Below are 13,880 nucleotides of genomic sequence, written 5' to 3' on the forward strand. Positions count from 1 at the left end.
CAGGTGATTTAGAGTAAAACAAACCCGTAGTGCCTTCTTATGCCAGAACCAGAACTCCAAGATACTTCATTTTTCTTGTAGTGAAAATTAGCCAGACATTAGCCTTATAGAAGGCATTTTGGAATTATTTCAAAATCTGCTTAGATGGGACACAGAGAAGTAGCTTTGGTGTGAAATAACGGTCTATTGATCATTATATCTGCAGAATCAATTACAAAAATACCAATCTGTTTTTCAATGCACCCATTTTACTGGCAATTAATTGGCCAAATCATTGAGACTGGAAACATTCTAAAGTATATTAACAAGTAGAAGATGATATTCTTGTGAAATTCATTTCTATTAACAGTTGCAAGTAATTAATGTGATTACAGTAAAACAGTGAATAAAAGAGCAGTGATATGTGCGCAAATGCTAAAGTTGCAAAGGTTCTGAACATTTCCATTTAGTGTCCCATCCTTCAGTATACCACTTTTCCAAAATCTCTCTTTTTTTTTTTTTCATTTGAAGAACTAAGCTTGGTCATATTCATACCAGACAAGCCCTTTAAGTATATGGTGTATTGCATTGATACAAAATGCTCTTCTAAGGAAGAAGGGTTTAGAAATAAAATGCTCACAGCAGTTATCAAGAAGGGTGTTGGTACCTCTCATTGTTGATCCTGCCTGGCAGGAGGGTTGGATTAGATGATGTTCAGAGGTCCCTTCCACCCTCAACCATTCTGTGATTCTGTAGTGGATGGAGAGAAATACTTGCAAATTTAGTAACAGTACTCTCCCTGAGAGAATATTAAAGTTGGAAAGTACTGGCTTAGTGACCAATTGTTAGAGACTAATTTTTGGTAAATACTGTTTTTTATAGATCATAATATTAGTCAAGTCTCAAATTAAGATACGTTACTTAAAATGCCTTTTATCTTTCAAATTCCAAACCATCTACCTCATAACGTTTTTATTTGCTTAGCAATAACAAACAGGCACATAAATCAAGGAAGTGAACAAAAGCTTTAACTGAAACCAAATTATTTTTCCAGTAATGTTATTTGTTGTTTTGCATAACAAAACATTTTTGTTGCAGCAATTGGTTTTTATCTGCTCTCCATAATTTACATGAGTAGTTAACATTCATCAATAGCTTTGGTAGAATTATGAACACGTAATACGTTAATACTCTTGACAGTAGTGGATCAATTTTTTGTGTATAATTGATGCTAAAAAGAATGTCGAGATTTAAAATTAACGTAGATATGGAAGGTATGTCACATAACAGTCAAAAGTTTTGGATAAATATGAAGCAACAAATTGAAGAACAATAAGCAAACTTGAAGGCACATGTTCTCAATTCAAAATAAGCTTGTGTTCCTAACTTCATAGTTCTGAGGATTTTTTTTAACAAATAGAGGACAAGTACAAAAGAAGTAAATGCGTGTTTTAGAATAAATCAACAAGGAACTAGAACACAAACTGTCTCCAGTAACATTTCACGTTGTGCAGACCATGTCATTGAAGTGGTAACACAACATTTTGTGTGCCCTTTTCAGCGTGATTACCATTCTTTAGGAAAAATAAAATGTTTATCTTTGTAAGTGCTTCAAAGAAAGGGAAAAACAGAACCTCAGACACCTCAGAGCCTAATTTACGAGTTTGAAAGGAACAGTGATCTGGATTTTCAGGAAGAAATACTTAGCTTAAAATGTAATAGGCAACATATGGAATAATTTGCTAATTAACACCATCAAAGCAAATGGCATGAAAATGAGTTTGAGACAGATTTTTCAGTAAGGGAAACATGGTATTGAAGTGCACAGCAGAGAAACACTTGCTATGAAAGGATAACCCTCGAGGGGACAGGCATGCTGGACCAAGGGGTCTTCTCTTGCGCAGAAATTCTTTGTTCTGGTGTGAGAAAAAGCATTACAAAATACAACCCAGGGAACTAGAAAATGCAGAAGAGACATGGTTACCCTTTGGCAATACATTTTAAGGGTAAAACAAATGATATTTTCCTTTTTTCATTTTTGAGCATTAGTGGGAATAAGAAGATTGGAGAACAGAGGTGACATAAGTAGAACAATGAAGCAGAGCAAAGCCTTCTGCTTCTTTGCATTGCATCAGTGCCCTGTTATCCAGGGACCAAAATAAGGAGTTAAGGGGTTGCTTAGGAAGGTTTGGCAAAACGTTTATCTCTGTTCTGCTCCTTTGTATCGCATTCTGTGATACAGAACTGAAGTAAGTTTAGTGATGATGTCTTGTTGGAAAGAAGCTTTGTTTTTTGTTCCCTTTATGTGAAAAGGTGAGTGAAAGGAAGCAGTCAGTGTTTGATGAATCTTTCCCTATGTCTGTGGAACTTCCACGCTGTGTTCATTAGAGACCTCTTGTAATTTAATATATTTGGGAATGATTTGTCCCATTTCTGAACAAGACTCCCTTATTTGCAGAGGTAATTTGCTGTTCTCAGTTCCTTTTCCATGTGGATCCTGGACAAATGGCGAAAGAATATGATTGATGTTGAAGAGAAAGGGTCACTTCCTTCTTTTTAGCACAATGGCCATCTCAGTAATGAAAAGGGATGGGAACTTAGAGGCAAGCAGCCGCTCTGAATTACCTTTCTACTAAAGTTTCCTGAATTCAGTACTTTTAATGGCACCGCTGTGCAAAGAGGGCTATGTGATTTTAAGTTGGTAGAATGGAAAATAAACTAGGTCAGCATAATGAAGCTGCAAAGATTGCCCTGCCTCGCACCCCAGGACAATGAAGGGAGCGGCACCACGGGATGACCAGGAGCCAGGGAGGTGCACTGGGGCTGGTTGGGAGTTTGGCTTCGCAGCAGGAGGGTTATAGTTCAACAGTTTGCTTCTGTGCATCTTTGATTCCTCTTACAGAAAAGCTGGCCTGGCTGGTCCTTGAGCTGTCATGGGCATGACAAAGGAAGCTGCTGCTCCCAGTTCTAGCACCTGAAACTGATTTCTTGTAGTGCAGAGAATTAGAGTCTTAGCGGATAGAAAATATGAGGAGGCCAGATCCATGTAGTACTCAACATTCAGCATTCGCTTCCGCAGTGGCACAATGGTATTTCTTTTTTCTGCTTTCATTCCCTCTGTACTAGTTCCTGAAATTGGTTTCTGTTTGGACAACCACTGCGTATTTCGGAGAACTATTCACTCTGATTTTATGATCTTTCGTTGGAGCACTACCAGCTCATCTAGAGCCCTTTCGAGCGTGTGCATCGTAAGCTGCAGTTTCCCAAGCACATTATTTTTGTGTTTCTGGGCATTTGTTTTGCATCTGTGATTTTATACCCAGACTCAGTATCATGAGATCCTTCTGCAGTACTTCAAGGTCAGTTTAAAATTTGACTTGGATTTTCTGCCATCTTTGCCACTGTTACTCTCAAAGCCTTTTCTACAAGGCTTTGAGAATTGCAGCGTGTGTTGGCAGTGACCTCCAAACTATTTAGGGATTGTGTGTGACTTCAGTTTTTTTGCAACAAGGCAAGTTCCTACAGCATGCTGAGCCATACTATGCCTGGAAACTTTCACTGTATTCCTGTCACAACTTGAAGAAGTCCTGAATATTGACACTGTAAGGGATACCCAGGGTCAGTGTCACTTTCTTTCTCACAGAGGTTCAGGAGTATAAGTAGGGTTGGGAAATCAACTAAAATACTAAGATGCATGTTACGTTCTGTCACTTTAGAAAAAAGAAAGGAGTTTTAGGAGTGACTGGTGACCTTCCCCTGATTGTTTTCCATTCTGATTTTTAATATAAATACTACAATACCATAGACTATGGTTTCAAAGGGGAAAATAAGCAGAGAATATTAAGAAGCAATTAAGATTTTAGAGTTTAGCCAACAGCAAGTTTTAAATGGGAACTAAATTATAGCCATTTCTCATTTTCAGCTAAGAGGAAGAAATTAATTCACAACTATAGCTGGAGAGTTTTCTGTTTCTTTCTTTTCTGCAGATACCATAATTCACCTCTGAATTATTGCCACTATCAACATTGTGATCCCAAAGACAAAGCAGGAATGTTGTATTGCATTTCTTATTAAATCAAGCTGTTTATACAGTGCTAATATGTTTACATTCAGGAGGGATTTTTGGAACAACACAGCTGCTGCCTTTCAAAGAGCAAGCAAGCTTACATTGCTTGTTTATAGTCATGTGTGTATATGAGACAGCTTGGGAAAAAGAGGCCTTTAAATTTCCTTAGGCAAAACTGTACAGAATTTAAAAGAAGAGTTTTCTTAGGTTCTGGTAAGCATCCTACTGAATTGAACAGAGGCCCTGGAACAGGTCCTGTGACAGAGCCTCACACTTCAGCAGTGCCTTTCTGTGCAGAGGAAATGACATTGAGCACCAGGAGATGTGGGTTCTTTCTCTGACTGTCATTGATTTTCTGTGTGACCCGGGGCCAAGTCACTTACGGTTTGACTGCATTGTTGTTGAACTCGGTGGCAAAGACCTCACTGGGAGCAAGCTCGGGTGTTCAATATTTCAGCACCTGAACTCAGTCACTGGTGAAATAGCACCAAAGAAGGTCAGTTAGCTGTATTTGTAAATCAGTTTGTAATTTAGAACTATAAGCTGCAACATGAGACCAAGGACAGTTGTAGTTATCATGTCCAATAACCGTGCCTTGGAAAACCGCCATTTGGTGTTCAGTTCTGGGTAACTTGTGCTGCCGCATAGCTAAGTGTTAAAACTTCATTGGGAAAAAAATGTGAACTTCTGCCTGTAGGAGGTTGTAAAAAGTGCTGAAATTGTTATTTGAACCTATCTTTAGATTTTATTTTATGAGTACACAGTGTGTTGTTCATCTACTGTACTGATTGAAAAAGGAACATTGCAAATTTACAGACCTTTGTAAAATTGCTTGCTTACAATGATAAAAGCTGCTTTCAGCTTACTCTAAAATACTTGTGATTCTGCTCGCTTTCTCACTCTTGGAGGATGCTAGGTAACACTTTCTGAGTCTGTGTGTTGATTTTAAGAATGACTTGGGTGCAGTTGCTAGTGTATTTATTTCAGCAGCAGTGAATCAAGCACCCTCCTCTGTTCCTGCCCTTGCACTGCCCTCTGTGATACCAAAGCAAATGTTTGTACAACCACGTGGTGAGCTGGATTGAGAAATAATCCATGTGTTGTTTTTTTGGTTTTGATTTTGCTGTTTTTGTTTTAAAAAAGAGGGGGTCTTTCATGCCCTGATTTAAACCAGATTAACTCCCAGTCTGGTCCATGCAGTAACCAGAGAGAGTTGCATCGGCATAACCGAGGGAGCAGCAAGAGGCAGGAAGGAGCAGGATGCTCGCGCTGACGCTGCCCCAGTGGTGCCAGAGGACCATGTCCTCTTGGCTTGAGGACAGCAGTGCCCCAGGGTGCAAGCCGTGTTGTCACAAGCAGTGGGGAGAGTTAACCAAGGGGAGAGATTTCCTGAGCTGGGAGACGGGCAGCACTACAGGCAGATGAGGAGAAACACGGAGGTGAGCTGTGTGCCTGAAACCTCTCCCTGTGACCATCCTAGTTCGGAGGTTCAGTAACCAGCCATGCCCTGCTCACACCGAGCAGGACGTGCCTGCGTTTTGCTCTGGAATTGGCTGCACGTAGTTTTGTGTGATGGAAAGCAGCGTCAGAGGGTAACTGCCCAGCAAGCAGCGTGCAGCCCAGCCTGGGTTCGGAGCCCTCTGATCTCCCTGCCTCAACCTAGGCAATGCAGGGAAAGCACTCCAGCCTTTATGGCAGAAGACCCAGGCTGTATTTGATTTTGCCAGTGCTGGAGGTGAAGGTACTGAAGCGGTGGGCCCTTCTGTGTGCTGTATCTCAAAGCGCTGCTCATTTTCATTGAAGGGGAGCAGGCCTGTGATCGTCTCCCTCTTATCCCGCGTGGGGAGCCGAGCTCAGCCTTTGTGCCGACGGCAGGCAGCTTGCTTTCCAGCCTGAAGCTCAGGGCAGCCGCTCGTTGCTTGTTCTAGCTGTTGGCACCGTTCTTTGAGCGCTTGTCAGGGAAAACCGATAGGAAAAATTCTCCGACTGCATCCCCGCTCTCATCTGGCGATGTGCAGCTTGGGGTGAGGGGGGAGAGCCCATGAGGAGAAACGCTAAGGCCAAAATGTAGCGCGGTGCTGCTCTTCCTCCCGTCGTGGGCCTGTGGGGTTTTATCCTCTCTTCTCACTGGGACTTGGGAAGGATCCAGCCTGGCTGCCCTGTGAGGGTGGTGGGGTGCTGGGGCCTACTCTGCACAGGCACGGCCGACATGGGCGAGCGCAGGGGAGGCCTTGACACCCCGTCCTGCACCACCCGTCCTTCCCAACCTCTTCCTCAGTACCCGTTTCCCAAACGGCTACTTGAGGCCTTTCAGAAATCACAGGAGTTGTCAGTTGTTATAGTAACGGACCCCCTGCTGCTGAATTGGCCCTGAGATGCCCATTTGGGCTTTTGAACAGACTAACTCATGCTCATTAGACAAAAAAGAGAGAGAGACAGATTTGCAGATGGAAAGTTGCTTTTTAAGCATGCTGGATGATCTGTTAAGAGCTAGATTGTGGAAGGGGGCATGTTATCTAATTATATGCCTGTTACTTTTACTCTTCTTTAATTAACACTAGTTTTACTTTTTCTTGCAAAGCAAAACACTGCAAGATTTTGGATTCCTCCCTGGTGAGGTCGGTAGCGAGCTGCTGCTTTACAAACAAACAATTGTTGTCTTAAGAAAGGAGAAAGAAAAGAAGTCAGAGGGAAATTAAAAGAAGTGAAACGCATGTCACTGGTGATTTCCAGAACCATAATGATACCTACAAAACTCAGAAAAGAGCATTTCTGATCCTCATTGTGCAACATCAGGAGCAACACCAAAAATTAATGAGCAGATTTTGACCCAGGGATGTCCCATTTCAAGGAAACAGCACGGTCTAGATCTTGCTTCACGTTTAAATCTGAGCAGCACCATTGATATTAATAGAGTGACTGAATAACTGCTATCGGTTAAATCAGACCTTGCTCTCATAAATTTGAGTCCACATAACTGTAGAACCTGTGTCACCTTAAACAGGTTCTCAGGAGCACGAAAGTGCAATAACAAGTTACTTCTTGCCAGGTATTTGAAGCCAGCTTCTTCCTATGTCACGCATGGCCAGCCTTCATCTGAATTTCATGAAGCAGCGTTCTTCTCTCAGCTGCCCTGTAAATGAAAAGAAAACCAAATCTACAGCAGGCTGGTGTATCTCCAGGTGTAAAGAGGACTGTGGCTGTGAGAGGTGAGGTATATCTCACAAGATACACCTTTTCTTTGAGGAAGCTGGGAAGACCATACGGGCAGGCAGGATTGTTAGCTGAGAGGGGACGCAAGTGTTCCAGTACATGAAAGGGATCTGCAAGGAATAAATGATCTTCTGCATCCATTGTGCTTAGGATGAGGAGTCTTAGGTTTAAATTGCAGCGGGGGAGGAATTTAGGTCTGACATTAGAAAAAAGCTTTATGATAGGAACGACAATAAAGCAGCGGACTACAGAATTTCCATCATTTCTACGTTCCAAAAAAAGGTTAAGCAGCCATTTGTCAGGCACAGCACAGGAGACATCGATCCTGCATGGGAGCTCAGAGGCTCGTTCTCCACAGCGCTGCCATGCAGGCTTTAAGGCACACATGCAAGTACAGGAAAAGAGGGGGAATGGAGTAGTGTGATAAATCGTCCTGTGAATCACAGACTAGAAGGCTGAAAAAGTGTTTAGAAGAAACTGTTCAAATGCATCACGTTTAAAGTGAGTAACGTGAAGCCAGTAAAAGAGCACATCTAAGAAGTGGGGTAAGGACAGAGGGGGGGCTGTAGCTTTGGGTAGGGAGAGGAAAATACAAACGGGCAGGAAAGAAACGGCACGGGCAGCTTGCAGAGGACAGCTGTGTCAGGAGACCGCAGGTTGGTGGAAAGAAATCTGTTTGGAGCTTCATTCCGTCTGTTCTCCTGCAGCGGTGGGCCTAAAATTAGGGAAGAAACAAGAGTACAACAATGATAGGAAGATTGGAAAAAGAAGAGCAGGGGCGAGCCTAGTTGAGGTTTGTTACCCCCGTTGGGTGTTATTCGAGGCATCCATCTGTATTGCACGTGTCAATACTGCCGTTAGCAGCAGCGAGTGCCAGCGTGAGGCCATCCCTCATGTCAAGGGAAAGGACCCTGCAAGCCAGCACCCAGGGTGGCTGAATCAAGCCATCCACAGAGAGCTTGTTATGGGGAAGTATTTTCTTGCAGAGCAGACGGGGAACAGCGATGGCTTAAAGAGCTAAATTCTCAGAGCTATGAAGCCTCGCACAAATCATCCGTCCCAGCCCAGGCAGTCCTGGTGCCTGCTGGATTGTGGTTATTTTTAACAGTACATTTAAATGAGAGCTCTTAGTTGAAACTGTGCTTGTTCCACAGCTCCTGGGATGTTTGTACTGTGCGGGTCAGTTGTGTGAATGTCTTTTCTGCAGGCACTTTTATGAACTCAGTGGGAGCCCTGATCTGCATCACCTCGTTTTTAAAAAGATAATGTCAAGCATGCAATCATAAGTCAAACAACAGCAAAATACGTGCTTCAGTTGTGGAAGACTAGAATTCAAAATATCATGGTGGTGACCTTGAAAACAATGAAACAACAACAACAAAAAAGTTTTTATTTTAATCTTTAATTTGCTGTGAAGCATGTCCCATAAGAGCTGAGACATTTAGGGTATGCTAATTCACTAAAGAGGATAAGGTGTTGGCAGCAGGATGGAAAACTGCTATTGACACGCTCGTCACCGCTTTGTGTAGATGTGGAGCAGCATTTCCCCAATATTTGCAGAAATACCTTCCTCTGGGGAGAGAGCAAAGGGGAACAGGCAGGGACAGTTGAGGTCAGGCAATGAGGAGTCTGTGGCGCAGCTGCAATTGATCTTTGTTTTGTTTCCCTGGAACTAATTAAATGGATTAATTCCAGACACTTTCTCTGGAAATGCCTTCCCCAGTGCTGCTGTAGTGATGAGGTCTTGAAAAAAAGAGCAAGGTTTTATTTGTGCAGTAACTGGATTAAAGGCGGTATTTTTACAATGCATAGTTTTGAACCAATATTTTTAAATATTCAAATATTCTAGTTAGGCTCCATTAAGAAATGGTTTGTAATTGCTGAGAAATAGTATGCCATGAGGAGTACAGGTTTTAGATGAGCACAGCAGTAGAGGATGTTACTGCTGCCTTCTCCTACTCAGCTGTTAGTTCATTGTAAGCTATTTTACAAGAAACTTTAATACAACTTTAAAACTTTTGAACTCTGGATTTTAGAATTATGATCAGCTATTAAAAAAAAGAGAAATCAGTCTTAGCAATCATGCTTCCTGTGAAATTAACTTGGGAAAAAAAGGTCAAAAATATAAATATTTCTTAAGAAGCTGGGTGCATTTTTTGTTCCCTTTCTTAGCTGCAAGAAACAATTTATTAACTCATCGTTGTTTGATTTGTTGCTAGTTTATGTTCTTTATTGATCTGTTGCTAATGCCTATGTTTTATATAATATTTTTAGTATGTATATGTTAAATCGTATACGGTATCTCTAGTATTCTCACATAAATTGGTAGGCTCAGAGTTAGAGGAATGTCTCGGATGAACTGTGAATGAAATATCCTATAATACAAGTAGATGTACCCAGAGGGAACAGTATACCTCTGCTGTGAAACTGTGAATTAACCACAGCAACCAGATAAATTATATTTTTTCGCTCTCCTTGTAACCATAAAATACAGCTATTGAAGTGCCCTGTGCTGTCCTAAGTCCCACAGCAGCATTTGGACTAACATTAGCACTAGCTATTTCACAGCGGGATGTGGTCTGAGTGTAAAATTATAGGGTAAGAATATTAAATCAATTCAGCAATCTTAACTGGTTGGATAAATACCAGGAATCAGCAGCCTAGTAAAACAATAACAAGCAGGGGTGGGTTTTTATTTTTACTTTTCTTAAAATAAAGTGCCAACCTATGCAACTTAGGTAACAAATGCCTTGGGATGCTCGATGTGTATTGTGCTGCTATTACAAATGTTGCAAGTATGCGAATTCATTCAGGTTCTTGTACAACGCTCAGTCCGTTAAGAAGAAAACATCTCTTCTATCACTGTGGATGGCACGTACTTCACTCTGCCAATCTACAGGTCAGAATCCATTTCTTTTCTAAATTTCAAGCCGAAATGGGAGCAGGTAGCATGCCTGGTTGTCATTTCAAGGATTGTTTCATGTGTTGGAAATCCTGTTTTTTCCAAAACAGAACAAAAACATTTGAAGTATCATACAAAGAGACATTTATAAAGCAATATATTAAAAAAAAAAATACAGGTTGGTGTTGACTAAAATTTTTTCTCCAGTTTTGAATGTTAAAATTATTGTTAGTGTAAAAACAGCAGTGGTTACAGTTGAGGATTGCAACAATTGTGCAGTGCTGAGGGCAAGGAGGACTTCAAACCACATCATAACTCAAAATGATGATCATTTACTCTTCGGTCTTCTAAGTTTCCTGAATTTCAGTGTTCATTGCTCATAGCAACTGGCATTGCAGACATGAGGTGAAAGCTCTGGAGGTGCAGTCCTCATCCCTGTCATTTTTTTGGTTATTTGTTCATTTTGAATAAAAGCCTAGGATGTAAACCTACCAGAATGGTTAGTCTCTTCCCATTCATACAGCTCCTTATTTTTGAAGCATTCAGGGTGCTCTTTCAGTCAGAGAGAAAATGGGTTTGCTTTGCAGTTCACTTTCCACAGCCTGCAGATGTTGGTTTTGTGAGTTAATGCGGAATCCAGGCGTCTTCATCCACATAACCAACGTTTATTCAACATACACGAAATAAGATTCCTGGCCATGATATTTTTACAGGCTTCACATTCATTTCAATGAACTGTTTTTCACCACTTTCCTCACTGCTAAAGGTACAAACAGGCCTTTTAACTTAACAGTGCTTTTCCTACAATCTGTTTATTCTTCAGCAAGCTTTTCTGTAAGCTTTGGAAGTCAGAAGTCATAGTCATGTTTTCTGCTAATGCTTAGTCTCCCTACAGCTACCCACTTGTCCTGTGCCCTTGTACTGTCTAATTTGGGGGAGCAGAGAAAGAAGGGAGAGAGAGATTAACAGCCCATCAAACACCAAGGGCATTTGGTTTATATCTGCCAGAGTTGTTCCGAACGTACTTTGTGGTATTGAGGGGGGAGAGTGTTACCTTATATTTATTGACAGCAATTCCTTTTCCAGAAACCTCTGATAATAATTAAGTAATGCCATTTGCATGCACAAATCACCATAGTTTGACTTGGGTGACATTTAATATTGAATCTGTCTAGGCAAAGCAATTGTAGGAATTGTATTTCCTTGGAGATCAGTCCTAAAGAATGAAAAAAGTTGAAAAGATTTTTAAAATCATTTCAGCAAAGAAATTATTCTCTTTTTTTCCAGTGACTGTGAAAATAAAGTTTCTGCTTTACAAAGGAAAATACAGTAATTAGGAAATTTGCAAATGTAAATTAGCCTGTGTTGGTCTTCGTCTTTATTTATGTCATTAAATGGAGTATTTAATTAGCATATATATTATTCAAGTTTCAATATAATCCATTTTGTAAGTCCAAGTTCAAATATAAAAATCAAAATGGGCTTGATGCCTATTGTTCACATGCAGAGCAGCTAACATAGATGTGAAGATATGATGTGAATTGAAACATTCATATTTCACAAGGAAACATCTACATTTTCTGAAATTACGGGTTGAACTCTTATTTCTAACTTTTTCTAATTTGCATACATATTAGTCCCTGTTTAAATGATGTGTTAATTCTATTCATTAGACTTCAGTGAATGCTTCTAACTCTCCTGATAATCAAGCATAGGTCCCTGGAAAGCAAATTATGGACTTCCATGTTGCAAAACACATCGTAAACGTGACATTTACCACTGCTAAGCCAACTTATGTGGAGCACTTGGCTACAGTCAGTAGGGCAGAACCCTTTTTCTTATGCTCACGGTAATAATTGTCATCTCTGAACAAGGACCTGGCTCCAGGTCCCCAAAGTCTCTTCAGAGGTGGTTGGGCACTTCACAACCACTCTGCCCTCTTGAAGTTAAAAACGCCAGTTCAGCTCTTTGGGAGAGAAAGAGTAACTTGACTCAGATCCTCATGCAAATGGCTTCAAGAAAATGGATGATCAAGAGTTTTCTGTTCCACATAATTGGATGGTGGAGACGAGAATTTGGGAGCCTATGGGGGCTCTGCAGTTCTCTTAAGAGTATTTGCCTGCTAGAGCAGGAGCCTGCAGGCTTTGTTTTGCTGCAGTTCAAGACAAGTTTGTGCTTCAAAATGTGCAAAACGGTAGCCCTGCAAGCAAAAGCATGAAGGTGGCAGAGTGCAACAGGAGCCCTTCCTTCCTTCTGAGCCAGATCCTGTAGTGAATCGCAGAAACAGTCCCTGGGAAGACAAGGGACAGCAGAACGGTGTTGGAATTTGGTGTCTGCTGTTGTGTGTTGATCTATAAATCTGTGACAATTCATCTTTTTAACTCTGGGTATAAAAGCGTTGTTATCCCAGTGGTAAACCTGAGGTGATAATTTCCCAAGGTTTTATGTTGATGGGGTGAGCCCCGAGTGGTGCCACACAGGGAGTTGCCATGTGTGCTCTGATTAATAAAAAAATTGATGGGAAGAAGAAAGATTCTTATGCCATCATTGCAAGGAAATGCTTGACATCTTTAAAGGCCTATAAGTTTAGTTTCCATCTGTTTTTTGCAGTGTCTGGGCCTTTTCAAAAGCAGCACTGATGTGCTGCAGGGAATTAATTTAGCTCTTTGTGGTAGCGGAAGGTTAGAGTTCAACATCACTGTTTTTGTTATCCACAGAGCTACACTGAGCAAGTTCCCTGTTGTATAGTTTAAAGGAATAGGTGGAGACTACTACAAAGAGACTTGTTGTCCCTGCAGCATAGTTTTATTCAAGATGCACAGAATAAGCGAGCAGAAGAGAAGAAATCACAGTATTTGATATACATTCACAGCAGCTGCTTCATCTCACCATGTCTGAATGTGTAATCTCACTCTCAGGAGCATTCTGCAAGAGAAGCAGCTGGGCGCTTCTGAACACAGAAGAAATGCTCCCATTTCACCAGCATTTGTAATAATACAAGCTGCACTTAGGCCTGTGGGGAAATGAAAAGTCCACGTTTTACTGGGAGTCTGAGATTTTGGTGTGTTTCAGTGCTGTCTGCGGGGTTTGAACTTTCACTCGGATGTCCAGTCTGTCCCTGGCAGTGCTTCCTCGCACTGAAAGAGCTTTATACCAGCTTTCTTGAGACATTCAAACCATCTGCAGCCCACTCCTTAGCTGACAAGTATGGGGTCCTGTTGACTTCGACAATATCAAGCTGGAACAGCCTGTGTTGTAATTCCCTGTGTGTTCAGCACAGAAAAGGATGCTGAAGAAAGGATGCTTTAAACCATGTTTGTGCTCCCTGTATTCCCCTAGCCCAGAGTTTAAGGTTCACTGGGGTGGAGGACAGTGGGGGAACATTCCCCTCCCACACCTCCTTCCAGCATCTTTTTTTCTTGGTGCTCCAGACTGCTCCCCACCCCAGGGAGATGTGCTGGCAACCTCACACATCATTTCTCTGGTGACTGATTGAGCTTTCCCATTGTCATTGCCCTCCACCAACCTCACTGTATTTACTAGGCTTTCTGTGCAGAAGGAGTTAAATTCATATGGGTTGGATGTTTGCTATTACAGCTCGTGTTCTGTTTTGACTTTTTTTGGTTTCATGTATTTTCCTCTTTTAAAGTTACCAGTTGTATCTGAGACCTTAACATCAGTGGACCGCTTTGTGAAAATAAATATTAATGGGATGGCTGC

The 13,880-nt window shown here is 41.4% G+C and overlaps 1 protein-coding gene across 4 annotated transcripts in view; it reads left to right on the top strand.

The window, feature by feature from the left end:
* Positions 1-13,880, top strand: part of PTPRG (protein tyrosine phosphatase receptor type G) — a 407,047-nt gene that overhangs the window by 337,847 nt on the left and 55,320 nt on the right. The gene's annotated exons all lie outside the window — the stretch shown is intronic.

Source organism: Anser anser (assembly GCF_964211835.1).
Source record: "Anser anser genome assembly, chromosome: 12".
In the NCBI taxonomy this organism is placed as follows: domain Eukaryota; kingdom Metazoa; phylum Chordata; class Aves; order Anseriformes; family Anatidae; genus Anser; species Anser anser.